A 14,524-nucleotide genomic window follows, 5' to 3' on the forward strand; every position below is an offset into this window, starting at 1 on the left:
ATTCTTTTAGCTTTAAAAGGCTGTAATTACAATATGGTAAAACAGTTGCTTAGGTAAATATCAGGCCTCAATTCCTTGGTAAAGAGTACATAAAACATTCTCCTCTTGCTCTAGAGAGGAAAGTTAGCTTCTAAAACAGAGGCTTTCTATAATGATTCCACTCCCCTGAAAGGAGGCATTCACACAAAACAGGCTCTTACCACTTACCTAAAATAAGCGGTGATAGCCACAAGCCAACTATAGAAGTTTGTTTTTAATAGGTTGCTCCTCACTCCCCCGCTCCCTGAAACAATGGGGAAACTGGGAATGTGGGGGCTAAATATAGCATGTGCCACAGTTATCAAGATGTAAGCTGCAGAGATCACATCTCTGCTCATTTAAGCTTAGGATTACTCTGACCAAAGACTGGGTTCAAGACTACATCTTAGTCTGCCATACACAATTGGTATTTTGTTTTTATGACAGTTGTGTATTTTCATCCTTCAAATAAACCCACTTTTTCTTAAATAAACCACCACACTGGTTGATCTCCCCAGCTGTGCTCCAAAGGGGTGGGGTGTCATGGTTTCATCCACACCAAAATTAGCACAACATCAAAATGTATATGGTTACCTCATACAATTCTGCTTGCAAACCATACTCTGCAAACATTGTCTGGTAACATTCTCATTCTAAATGCTTAAGCAGCTTGATAAAGATTCATGACAGGTTATTTTTGGATGAAATCTGTGCTTTAAACCCTTTGCAAGATCATTTTCTCCTTCTAATAGCATTGTATTTAAGAGGCTCTAATTTCTTCCCAGATTTGGGTGTTAGGGGAAGGTATGAATTCTCCTAATACTTCGTTCAAAAATTGGAAAGGGTGGAGAAAAAGAGCTATGGCAGTTGAAGATGTTACAAATATTTCAGACATTCTTTCTGCGGATGCAGAAATGATTCAACTAGGATGACACAAAGACCGCTGAAATCAGAGCTAGATTCCAAGATACCTCAAGTCCCCAGTATTTGTTGCTTGAACAGACTTACTGAGTCTCTGGTTTCACATATGACCTCAAAGGAAGGATTTAGAACATCTTAGTAAGCCTTCTGAAAGTTAAATAACATCTTCTCAGAAAAGTTATAGCAGGTACTTTTAGCTGGACTTGAAAAGCCAGACATGGCTAACAGCTGCCAGTTGAATGATAGCTACTTTAAGAGGCTGCAGCTGCCTGACTTTAAAAGGGCAGTCCTAAAAGACCAAACAAGCAACAAATTTTAGAAATAGAGATCAAAGTGCTACAGAAAGATACTCCTGATAAAGAAGTTGCTGAGATATACTTGTTTGCAAACCAATTAATGTAATGTTCCCCCATCCTTGCAAACAAGTTAATGCTTTAGAAATATATACAACTTACTGTACAAATACGGTGCAGCTTCACAGCAGCAAAAGCTGAAATCCCAGCATAGCTGTAAGCAAGGGTGAAAAAGACAGACATTGTTTTGCTAGAGGATCAATTTCAAATCATTTCTGTAGTCTAGGAATAGCTTGAATTTTCTATGACCATTTGTGGTGATAAAACAATCTAAGATTAGTTCTGAGTATTTTAAGAAGTTGTAAGAAAAAACTTGGTGTCTGACATTTCTTTTGGATCCTTTTTTAAACACCTCAGAGCAGTCTTGGGATATAAATGTATGATTTTTGCTATTAATAGATTCAAGGAATATTTGTTAGAAGCTTTATTTTTGCATTAGTAGCCATTTAAGGTTTAAAATTGCTGCTTGGTATGTTTATATTAATACAGTATTACTGACCAAAGACAGTAGTTACTGATGACATGAAGTTTAATGTTAGCAACAGCAGTTATGTTAATGGCAGTGTTACTGAACACAAACCATAGTGGTATCTGCCCTAGCTCACCACCACCTTTAACCTATGCTGCATTAAGGTCTGTGGCCTTGCCATGGAATTTAATCATTGTGGAAACTTCTACATTATTAGGACTCAGAAATCACACTGTCATCTAGAGGTTACTACTTCTAGTGCCACAGCAAATGCATGAACTTTGCGTAAACCTTAACATAATACTCCTCCAGACAAGCAAATGTGGTATGTACTAACAGACAATGTACATGTTCCTTGTTTCTGTCACCATCTTAGTGGTGCTGGATGCAGTAAATGTACTTCCTTGTAGAGCTGATGCAAGAAGCTAAGTACTAACCAGGAAGATATTCTAGACTTTCTTCTCATTCAAAGGAATAAAGAAGTGACCTCTCATTCCCGCTTGCTGATATCATCAACACACACAGCTTCAAAGGTGGTTTTGAAAACTAAGCATCAGAGCTTAAATTGGAGCCCAGGGGCCTCTGCCTCAAACAAAAGAGCAACTGGGAGCTATTGGGAGTGCTACTGAACTTAGAGAGGGTTCATAGTCAGAAAATATTTGCTCTAGCTTTGATTCATATCTGTTCTCTCTATTGCCAAACAAGTTAAAAGCTTGTGAACTGACACAGTAATGAAAGAATGAGCTAATGTGGTCTCTATGTTCCACAGACATCGTGAGCAGTTAACAACAGCAGAATCTTTCTGGTGATAGTGCATGACTGTTAGGGCTCAAGAAAGCTATCATCTCTCAGATGGAGCAGATACTTCAACAAGGAAAATCCAAGCTTGAGTGGAAAACAACACACATATGATCCTTAACTTGTAGATGTTAACTTGATGGGAAGTTGTATGAGTCAAATTCTTTAAGGTTTCTAATCACTCAAAAAGAGAAATCTAACATCTGAGTACATTAGATACTGGTAGTGTCCAAGAGAATGTGGGGTGGGTGTAATTCCCTTAAGCATGAGTAATAACCACTTGTTGGTTGCTGGAATCACACATCACATCCCAGCTTTAACATGGAAACCTCCAGCTTTGGTTAAGTCCCTGCTTCATCAGTACTGTTCTTTCACAGACAAGTCACCTTCTTGGCAAACTCCTGAAATAATTTCTTTACAATGTGATTTAAGCCTACCTTCCACGTGTTTCAGCTTCTGTGCCTTCTGAACCACAGGCAGAGAACTTTCCTTCCTAATCAAGCTCTCCAAGATGTCTCACTTCATCCTTTCTGCAGTCTTCACATTTGTTCCTAGCCCCATTCTCCTCAGACAGGAGAATATGCTATCATCGTGAACTACAATACAATAAACAATTGCCAATTTTAGGAGCTGTCTTTTGCAATGAGTTTACTTTCTAACTGATTCTGGCACAGTAAGCATAATTAAATACAATGCTAATATGCACCTTTCTTTCTCTGACGCATTTCCTGATTTCAAAGAACTGTAGTGACACTTTTTTCCTGAAAGCAAAACCCTGACTGGCTCCAATCACCTTTAGAGCAAAAGTTCACATCATGATTCTGCATTATATTTCTGCAGTTCACAAAGCATCATGCTGTGTGTCTTGTAGCTGTATATAAGCAGCCTGATGTATGAGCCCAGAGAGAAAGCTTCCTCCCATTGAAAGCAATTTAGACAATCTGCTACGGGGAATGTAGAATAGACTTAGATAACTCAAGATAGTCCTGATCAATTTTCTGGCAAGCTGAAAATGTAATGCCATAAGACTGTTCTGGCAGCTGGAGGAGAATTGACTTGCTATATACCTCTGAGGAGCAGGACTGAAGTGGGTGCGGCAAATAGGGGAATGCCAGGAATGTAAGCACAGCAAGGAGGGAGTGCTGGGAACAGGGCTGCTGAGATTTGTCCATGAACATCACCTCCTCACATCAACCCTAATGGTGGCCTCAGCTTAAGAAATCAAGCCTGGGACATTCACCATAAAAATCCAAACTACTCCACTTACTAGATGTTTGGAGCTGAAGTTGCTTCACCAAACACCTAATGCGACACAACAGAAATGAATACGACTTGCTCTAGTGAGACTAAACACCTTAGGAAAGCCTAGCGTCTACATTGTAGTCTGAAAGTCACACCACGTGCAACAAACCTGCAGATACTACTTACAGATAGAAATAACTGTTAGAGCAGTCATTGAACAAGCTTGGCCTGTTAATGGAGTCTACCAGATTTAACCAATATTAGCAGCGTTTATCAAAGAACGTAACGAACTAGGTTTCTGGTGCAAGTAGAATATTTCTTCACATCTATCTGCAACATTGTGAGAGAGTGCTAATAACAATCAGACAGCAAAACTAAAAAAAAATCCAAATGTGTTTTCTGTGGCTATTCTTTGGAGAGCAGGATAGTGAATAGACTGAACAAGTACTTCAATGCATATTAGTTTCATTTTAGTTGGCAGTTGTGTTAGTGATAAAGACAACAATCCCAAAGGGATATAGATGTACATGCATACATACAATACAAATATCCACATTCTGCAAATAGGGGAACAGAGGTTTGGAGCTTGTTCAAAGCCATACGACAAACTAATGCCACAATGTTCAACAGCATTTGGAACAGAATTTACCGTTCTTACGAGCCTTGTGTAACCATCAGCCAGCTCTCCCTGTTCAGAAACCATCCAGTGTTTAGCTCTGGCTTCCTCACACATCGAAATGTTATCACAACTGTCTATTTCTGTGAATCTGTCCAAATGCAATAAATAAGTGTTGATGCTCGTGACCCAGACAGAACAGCTGATCTGCCAAAACAGCCTCACAATTCACTCAGTATAGATCTCAAGAGCACTTGTGAAGCAGCTTAATCACCACGCAACACAAACATGGTCTGTTCTGACTTTTATAGACCAGGAGGAAAAAAGTTAGCTTATTCTCAAATGTAGCAAAAAAAAAGTCCAAACCAAAACCACCCAGGAGTCTCACAATAAATCTGAGAAGTAGGGAGAATGTAATAAGAGCAGATTATCTTCCGTACCACGTCTCTATAGTCACAAAAAAAGGACAAGATTGTTGTAAAAATTACTATGTAGTAAATGCTGCTTTACCTGGGAACTGTAATAGCCATTGCTGGCATTAAGAAATTAAACAATAAATGAGTTGGCTGGGGTCACCCAGAGCTGCTTAAGCTCTGAAAGAAATCCGTAAAAGGGAACCAGACCCAACTATAGTGTGCCATCTCCCTTTCTTTAGTACAAAAGGGCTTCTGCTTTCTTCCTACTCCCAATTCAGTCATCTGTCATTTTCTGGACAGCTTGGAATTGTCAGTTCAATTACCTTTCAGTTGGGAAGCAAAACAAAGCAGATGCTGTTTATTACTAAAAGGCTGAATCTCATTCTTCAGAGGAATATAGTATCTCACTTTTTTTTTTTAATAAGTGGACATTGAATTATGTACAGCTCCCTTATATATTAAAGGCACAGGAGCTGGGAAGTAACATCATTTAGCTAAAATGAAATAGTCTTCCCTTCGAGCTTTGGTAGGGGTGTTGGTCAACTACTGCTTTTAAATATTTAAGACTTAAATAGGTTTTGTAACAGTCCTTTAAATCAAACAAAAAACAAACCCTTTTAATTCCTCTTATTACTACAAAAATATTAGAAATAGGGTTAGGTCCTAGCATCTGGCATCAAATGTGCAAAAGGGGGAAGAAATCAGACATGCAGCAATTGCCTTTTCTAAACAATAAAAATTTCTCAGTGATTTAAAATTAGATTTTCAATTTTGCACTACTGGTCAGAAATGCTACCATCACATTGATTAAAACACAACTTCAACATCTTGCCAGAGGTTAACTTAAAAAAGCAAAGAAAGATTTTTTTGGTATACAATACCTGCTTTAAAGTGCTCCTACTCAAATTCTCATGTCTGCTCTACCCGCAGCAGCACACTGAGGAGGACTGACTGAAAGGCACATGCAGGGAGGTCAAATAGTTCCCTTGGATCTGTCAGGGACGGCAAGCCATTCGGAGGCGGAAGCTTACTGCAAACTGAGCCACATCTCTGCCCATATGTTGTGGTCCCAAGAGGAGACAGCATATCCCTGCGCTGAAGACATGGTGAGCATGAAATTAAGCATTTCCAGAGTATACACAAGGGCTTGCAGTAGCTGTTTCATTTCTCTAAATTCAATTCCTTCCCAAGTAACATAGAATACCTTTACAGAGTGAAACAATTCCAAGAAGTACAAGGATGTGGAACAAAGTACCCACTGAACAGTTTTAATAGCTATTTTGAAGCAAGCATGGAAAGTGATATTAACTTGCAGGCAAGATTGACCCATAACTTTTGACTCTGAACTTTCCATCCCAGAATATATTACTATAAACAGCCAGAAATACCATTATCTTGTCTACCTTTAGAACATTCATTCGCAGTTCTGTAATAAGAAAAAATGAGGATGAGTAATGTAAGAGCATTTTCTTGTAAAACAGGCCTTTAGACTGAAGTTGAGATTCAAAAATCATCCCACCGTAGTGTCTCTTAAGCATGACAGCATTTAACTGAGTTTTCCTTTTGTCATCTAGTACTAGAATTCATGGGAAAGGTGCTCTCTGGACACTTCTTCTGTTTCTGAACCTACCAGCAACATTGTCCAGTTCACGGGTGCTTCTACTGCTCCAAGCATCCTTGTAATACTGTGTTTTGAAAATGTTTTTCACAGACTTAACATGCTCTACAAGCACTAGGTCTTTAAATCACTCTGAGATAAACAGTTAGACCACGTTTACCAAGGAAAAAAATAAAGGCACAAATAGGTTTAGTGTCCCGTCCTTTAGCCCCTATAACTGCATGTCTCAATGGCAGAAATTCTATAGAGAATGCTTGTGAGCAAAACCAGGTTTTATTACCGGCTTGTTCAAGACCCACGGGGAATCTGTGTCAGACAAAATAATCCAGACTCCGGATCTCTGTTCAAGACGTATCTTTACTCTGACCTTTTATTTAAAACATTCTACTAATTAAGTAGATTTTATTGTGCTGTGGGGTGGAATAATCTAGAGAGGAACTAACGAGATGCTCATGCAGCACTAAGTACAACTCATGATCTTATGTTTCTACAGCTCCAGTAACTCATTTATCCTCTTCCCGTTCCTCATACTGTCTTAAGTTACACCAGAAAATTCCCCAGACCTGCCATTATTTCCTTCTAAGGCACTGCAAACACTTCCAGTGTCACTCAAGTGTGTTTAGAGTTCCACATTTTTATTTTTATTCTTCTGATTCTAGGAAACTGTTCTGGGTAACTACAAGCTCAGGAACGCCAGGAGATTTGTGGCCTTCATTCTCCTGGGATTTACATTTTATTTAAAAGAGCTGAAACCAAACTTGCAGAACTCCTGCAGTCGTATGTCTATTTAACTCACACTGTGAAGGCAGACCACGTCCGAGGAGCACTCTCCCAAAATACTACGTTCTCATCCAAAACTTCATCTGCAGGGGGAACAGCACAGAGCTTGTTCTTTGTGCAACTCCTTACTGTAAAAATCACAAACAATTGCATCAGAGCTTGGCATCTGGACTTTAGCACAGTACCGAACATCAGTTTTGTACAGACAAACCTCAGAGGGGAACGGTGGCATCACGACCTGGGACAACTCAAGCAAAGAATTACAAGGAAGGCATAAAGACTGCCACACCTCAGTTTAGCCAGCCCACCTTGAGTTCAGAAAACAAACCCCAAACCTCTGTAGACAGAGGCAAAGTGACCACTTCTGATTTCCCTTCCAGATTGTGCAGCGGCTTCCCCTTCCCGTTAGAGCACCCTTGATGTGTTTGTGCTCGTTACCCCCTGCCTTGCCCTGCGCCTGGCGCCCTGCCCTCACCTCACGCCTCAGGGCTGCCCCGACCCCGCCGCTCAGCTTCGCGCGCCAGCATCCCCCCGCCAATCACCGAGCGCCGTCCGGGCGGCCGCGCGGGATCCCACCAACCAGACGGCGGCTTCTTGACACCTCCCTGAAGCACCACCGCGGCTCCCCAGCGCCGTGGCGTCCCGCTTTGCCAGCGACCCTAATGGCGGCCCCGGCGGCGCGGGGGGGAGGCCCGGCGGAGACCGGTGAGTAACGGGAGGGGGGGGGGGGCGGCGGGCCGCGGCCGGGCTCCTCCGTCCCTCCGGGCCCTGCTTCCTCAAGCGGGGTTCCCCGCATCTCTCCTCGGGCCGGGGCTGCCCGGAGAGGCCTGAGGGGAGCCGGAGCCGGTCCCATCCTTCGGCTGGAGGCTCCTGAGCGGCGCCGCTCCCCTCAGCCCCCGACCGCCGGCGCGTTCCTGAGGGAGAGGGGGAAAGTGGGGCGGGAAAGAGGGTAAAAAGCACAACAAAAACACACAAAAAAGCACAAAAAAGCTCCAACACGTGCTCGTGGTTAAACACACCCGGCCGGGGGCTCCTCGCCCAGGTGAGGCAGCAGCCCGGCCCACACGGCCACTAGCAGAAATAATTTCTCTCAGCCCAAGTCTGACAGGAATTTGTGCCTCCAAGCAACAAAAGCGGCCACAAGGCCCCACAAAAACAGGGCAGGAACAGGCGGGTTTGTGGCTGGGGCTGTGCCCGGTGCTGGTGGCACAGCACACCTCAGCAGCCCCATTTTGTGCCCACAAACAGAAAAATGTTTTAGTTAGGGATGTAAAACTTATGGAGTTATTGCAGAAAGAACCTTGTACCACAGAGACTTCCTAACTTAGTCTCATCAACATTTAAAGTTACCAAGTTAGCAGCGGATGAACCTCACACATCCATCTATCTTCCTGAGGCATCAACCAAGTAGTAAATGTAGTAGTAAATTTTTTTTCTTCCCACTTTTCCATCACAGATGAGGAAACTCATATGTCACATCTGCTTAAAATCCTATTATTTCCCCCAACAACTGGGGAACCGAGTTCATAGTTGAACAAGCAGCTCACACCCAGTGAGGTACAATGATACAGGGCACAATCTCAATGAAACACTCGAGGTTCCTTAAAAATACAAGTTTCTAGATAAATAAACTGTTACCTAACAGTCACCATACTGTTGAACTACATTTTACTCAAATACATCAAAAATTGAACAACCTGGCAAGCACAATTTATTTACTTTCTAAGAAGCCTGCTTAATAGAGGCATGTGTGTAAAGTAGCTACACTACACCGGCTTTATACAAGATACCTGGTGTTCTTTATATTTCTTTGTTGCCTTTTACTCAAGCACATCAAAACACTTTGCATAATATTCTTAACTGTGACCTTTTTAATGAACACATTGCCAACATTTTCTTATCTGATGAGAAGATTAAGATATTAGTACTTAGCTTAGGTCACAAAACAAATCAATATTGGTACTGCAAGTGGAACACCAAGAAAACAAACCTTTTTCCTCTAATCTTCATATTACAGCTCTGTTTAAGTCTGTTTCTTGGAGGTTGCCCACATTTCTGATATATTCCTACCCAGCCTAGCTGCTAGAAGGCACAGCAGGCACTCCAGAGGCCCAGGTGCTCCAAGCAGAGTGACATTCTTGAAGGTTGGTGGGGTGTGAGGGCTTATAAAGCCCTGTTGCTGGTGGGATTGGCCAGGAGCAGGGCTAGGGGGCACGGAGGATTGGCCAAGAGACAAGTCCTTCAGTAGAGTTGCCCTAAAGGAGAGTCCTGTCTGGGGCTTGGGTTACCTTGTCCTGCCCCCTGGCCTGTGGGAAGCTGGGTTTGCTTTCAGGTGGTTGGGTTTTCAGCACCTGTAATTATAAGTAAGACTGTTTCTACCCAAATAGAGCACTCCTGTGCTCTGTCCAGAGTGCTCTTGAGTGAGTGGTGGAAAGAAGGCGTTAAGGAGCTGCACAGAGCTCCTGTTTCCCCTTCACAGTAGTGAGTCAGCTTACTGCCATGTTTCTAAACACGGCTGTTCGTCATAAAACTTTAATGGAACATGTTATGAAAATATCAAAATACACAATCTACTGAACTGAACGGTGCCTTTTCCACCTCAGGGCTGTGCTTTGTTGTGAACGAATGTATGAGTTTGATCTTGCTAATGGCCTTCAGGTGCTGTTGCCTGTTTTGGGGAACTCGCAGAAGAAACGCTCCCATCAGCATGACATTTGTTAAATATGTCCAAATGGCAAACACTGGTGTGAGAGGGTGTTTTTTTTTTTTGGCCTCAATTTACTATAAGCAATTATGCATTACTATAAGCAATTATGCACCCTTATTTATAAACTGGAATTAAGAGAAAAAGCTGCTCTTTTATCTATGAGTCAGTGTACACCAGCAAAAATTGATTTGCTAGAAGCTCCTATAAATACAGCATGGTCTTGTTTATTTTACTTTGAGCTGCTGCCTTTTTGTCATTTTCAGGCATTTCATTTTTTTTTTTTAATGGAGGTTGTTATAAAATCTGGGTTACCATAGCAACCTGTGTCATGATGATGAATGACAGCTGTCACTTTTGCAGTGAATTCTTCATACATTTGCTGTAAAATGTTTTAGTTGTCATTTAAGTCATCATGCCACAAAGCAGATGATGTCTCATCACTCTGCAGAAGCTGGAGGGGCCCTTAAAACTTCCAGAATTGTGCCTTTTGTTGCATTTTTCACTTTCAGTCAGACTGAATACATGCTGTGTCTTTCTGTGACAGGCTTAGCGTACCTGAAGCAGAAAAGATAAAGCAATCCTTTAATCCCTAAACACTCCTATTTTTTTTTCTTCCCAAGAAAGAAAAAATGAACACTACAAAGATTTTTCAGATTTATTATACCTTAATTTGAAACAGCGTTAGCTCCTGTGGAAACAGTAAAATAGACTAAACTAGTTCGGTCATTCTTTTGATCATATCTGCCAATTGCTTCTCAAGTGACCAACAAAAAAACCAATACAAATAAAAGTGTTCTTCTGAATGTCTTCTTTTTGTGTAGCATCTTGTTTTACCAATCTCAATCTTGCAAGTAAACTGATATTCTGACTGAGGGCTGTTTACCTGAGATAGAGGCCAGTGTGCCAAAGCTATTTCTTACTCCCCTTCTCCCTCCTTGTTGCTCAGCCCTTGTTTTAAGTCTCCGCTGTCCTGTGGAACAAATCTAATGTGCAAGTCCTGTGCTGAAGAAAAAAGGAAGGAGTCGGAGATTTGTTTTTTTTTTGGAAAACTCTCAGCAAGTAAGATTTAAGCAAAAAATAATTTCACCCCCGAAAGGCACACTTGTCAATTGCAAGACAAATTTAAATTCAATTCCAGTTTAATCCTGTTCCTGATTCAAGGTGGTAGAGGTCTCTCTCTTAGCAAGGGAACTGGAGCCCGTGTGAAATACACTCCTGGTTCTTCACAGCCATGCACCAGTGAGACACTTGACCACTACTGAGTCGATAATACTTAGCACATGCACAACCCCAGTTCAGAGGATCTCATTTTACGAATACTAATACATTTACTTCACAGTTTCTCTCGGAAGCAGAGGCGCATATCCTTATCTATAATACAGGGTTATTGAGGCAGAGAATGTTTAGCTGGTCCAAATTTTGACAGGTTCTTTTTTTTTCACAAGCTGATACCAAAGCCAAGAAGGGTGACTGCCAGCTGCCTTGCTGTAATTATTCTGTGCTCTCAATGGGTCTCAAATCAATTGACAGTATCACTTTATGCACCTTTGGAAGCCCATATATCAGCAAATGTGACCATATTGCAAATTAGCAGACAGACATCTCAGCTACTCATGAGTAGGAAGACCGTATGGTTCTGCTGATATCAAAACAATCAGCTCTAATCTAAGCCATGCTTTCGGAGGCAGCTGCCTTTTTCGTTATTATCTGTTCCCCCGTGTTTCTATTCTCGGTGACAGATCAGACTTCTGTGCTTGAGGAATACACTTTTGGCAGTAAGAAATGTTCAGACTCCCCATCATTTTTATAGTCGAATCTGTGTTGGGAATTTTCAGTAAATAACATGAAAGAATCAGTGATTGAACGCTTTCAGGAAAGCACTTACCGTTAGGTTGATTTCTTTTTCTCCCCACAGACTTGCAGCTTCTGAAACACATTTTTCTTTCCCGGTGTCTATAGGTTCATCGTGGTATATCATGTTGTATAGCTTCTTATTAAATTTCAGCAGTAATAGCTTATACTGATGGTGTGAGTAAGTTGCCATGCTTTAAAACCAACCTTAAATGGAGGAGCTGAAAGCCCCGTGTTTATTACCTACCTAAATACACTGACTGCATAAGACAGTATTATTCGGTACGCTTAGGTACATGAAAGTTGAATGGTGCTTTGTAGAGTTCTGCTTTTGATGTTCAGAAGGATGTTTCAAATACTTCTGGATATTCAGATCAAGGCACTTCTGAACAGAAATGAGTTCAGAATGACGGGAAGGTATTCTGTAGGTTTGAAAAGGTGTGGATAGCAGATACACTTGCTGAATCCGAGCAATGAACTCATTCCTTCTTAGAAAGTAAAGAAATCCTAACGTGTAGTGCCGACACTCCACATGGCTGAGGGCTAACTATTGGCCCAGTTCTGCACGCAGGATTTTCAGAGTTAGCATATTGTTAGTGATATAAGCACGGGACTGGGTTATTTTATCTGGTGGAAGCTGTGCTGGGTTTCTCTCTACCTAATGATTTGGACACACTTCTCAGCCTGGCTGTAGCATGATGACACTCAAATGCCGTGTCCAGCCATTTCCAAGTCTCACAGGCTGCTGTCGGCATCAGAATCCCGAGGAGAAGGGAGGGTGCTGGAAAAGTGAAAGGGGAAAACTGGGTACCCTTGGAGCCTCAGGTGTGTGACTGGAGCAACCACAGCCTCGAGCGTCTCTGATTGTCTGCGGCTGAATACGTGACGCCCACTGACATGTTCCAGCAAAGCAGCCCTGTTTCGTTTCTGTCTTGCTCTCTGGCAGAGTTTAACGTGTTGACAGCATGAGTGACTAATTGCCTGGGCAGACAGAAGAGAGATAAGAATAAGGAGGACAGAGGAGGCAGATACTTTTGTGTAGAGGAAACAGTAGTGCACAGAACTCCTGGGATGGGTCCAGAGTGTGGCAAGGCCTTGCTGTTTTCTAGGGGAGATGGAGAGATGCGTACTCAGTGCGGGGAATTACAGGAATCCCTGAAACAGAAGAGTCTGGGAGGAGAGCTGGGATGGATGGCTGCACAGCTCTGCAGATCGATGTACCGCGAGTTGCCTGCAGAATTCAGGAATTGCTTCTGCTCCTCGTTGTGTGAAGCTGTTTTCTGGGTGTTTGCGAGACCCCTGTAATCCAGCTGAGGTTTTAGTTGGTATGCCGTAATTCTTGCAACTAATCCTGCAGAGTTTTTATTTTGACAAAGTATGTATTTGAAAGAAAGTGTGCAAATTGCATTTTATATAGTTACGACACTCGTCATAGTGCAGAAATTCAGGAAAGCTTGCTTCTCATTGTAGCCTGTCTTTCCTTTTACTATCAGTTGTCCTGCAGCCAATTTTGGAGAAGCCCTGAGCATGTATGATGACGAAGCAGTGCTGCATACACCACTCTGATTGCTTTTGCAAGCTCTTATTATATGTTCATTTTAACAGCTTTTGAGTTTCTCTAGATAAGGAGCCTCTTTCCAACCAGACTTCCCTACTTGAACACTGGTGCTGTGTATCCTGCTTCCTAGCACCGAAGGACTTCGCGGTGGTGTTCCTAAGCATGCGGATGGTGTGCCTTGAACTTTAAGGAATGGCGTGTTTTGCATTCAAGATCACATTTCAGCTCGGTGCCTAAACCAGAAGGGCACTCGCTGCAGCGCAGCAAATCCTGCCTCCTGCCCAGCTGTTCCCCCCCGTGGCCCCTGCCCTGCAGCCAGAGCCACTTGCTACCGCTGCTGACCCAGACTCTGAGGGATTAGGGCAGACAGTTCAGAATGTTTTTTCTCTGCTTTTGTGACTTTGGCTTCCCAGTTACCCAGTCATGTCAGTGATAATGGTGTTTTTGAAGTCCAGATCCAGAGAGTTCAGGCACTTTACTTTTGTTTGAACGAGTGAGAGGAAGGTACATAAATCCTGCGGTAGATCTACCAATAAATCTTCTGTCGGGAGGGAGTAAAAAGAAGAGTCGTGGATTTATTTCTTAGCCCTCTAATTGTTAGTGGCCATTTCTTCCACCTTAAAATCATCTCTTTTATAGGAATGAGGCTCAAGTTAAAGGCAAGATACCGAAGCTGTAATTGCTCTGTGCCAGCGTAGAAAGTTGTGTTTTCCTCCTTCCCACTCCCAGCTCTCTTTGTCAGCTTCGCTCCAGTAACTTTGTCTGATCCTCCCTTTGCAGTTGCTAATTGGCCTGGCAGGGATATGGAGTGACTGAAAATAGCCTCATTCCCTCAGTGTGTGCACATTGACAGGGGTCACAGAACAGAAAAGTAGGGCAGAGTCCAGACTTGCGGCTCATGCCAGCCAGACTGCGGCCAGAAATTGGCACTTGCAGGTGCTGGTGGCTCTGCTGCACGCGGTTCTTTGAGAACAGGAAGCCTGAGTACTGAACACTTGCTGCTTCCCAGAAGGCAGGAGCACTGCTTGCCTGCACGAGAGGAAATCGTGACATCTAACACTTCGGCCTGGCAGCGGTGGCTTTCTGAGTGAGATTTAGATGCCTTTTATTTTCCTTCAAAACATGTGGCATCGCAGTAATAGTAGTAGTCGTCACAGAGCAGTGCTGTAGGTGACTG

The 14,524-nt window shown here is 42.6% G+C and overlaps 1 protein-coding gene and 1 long non-coding RNA gene across 5 annotated transcripts in view; one reads left to right on the plus strand and one right to left on the minus strand.

Annotated features, from left to right (window-relative positions):
* Positions 1-1,464: 1,464 nt before the first annotated feature.
* Positions 1,465-7,700, minus strand: LOC308179938. Of its 2 annotated transcripts, none has more exons than XR_013940687.1 (4): positions 7,443-7,700; positions 7,248-7,359; positions 5,715-5,928; positions 1,465-3,155 (listed from the first exon to the last, which is right to left on the minus strand). It is a non-coding gene; the product is annotated as an uncharacterized lncRNA (long non-coding RNA). The 2 variants fall into 2 exon arrangements; XR_013940688.1 differs by lacking the exon at positions 1,465-3,155 and adding an exon at positions 3,167-4,568.
* A 42-nt stretch (positions 7,701-7,742) lies between these two features.
* TMEM94 (transmembrane protein 94) overlaps positions 7,743-14,524 on the plus strand; it is a 50,574-nt gene continuing 43,792 nt past the window's right edge. Inside the window, exon 1 of one of the 3 annotated variants that reach the window (XM_080560741.1) lies at positions 7,743-7,936. The gene's annotated coding sequence lies outside the window, so the exon portion shown is untranslated. Of the gene's footprint in view, positions 7,937-9,288; positions 13,115-14,524 lie in introns of those variants that run through there. The other 2 variants (XM_080560743.1, XM_080560742.1) reach the window with 2 other exon arrangements.

This window comes from Anser brachyrhynchus (genome assembly GCF_964034855.1).
Source record: "Anser brachyrhynchus genome assembly, chromosome: 18".
NCBI lineage: Eukaryota > Metazoa > Chordata > Aves > Anseriformes > Anatidae > Anser > Anser brachyrhynchus.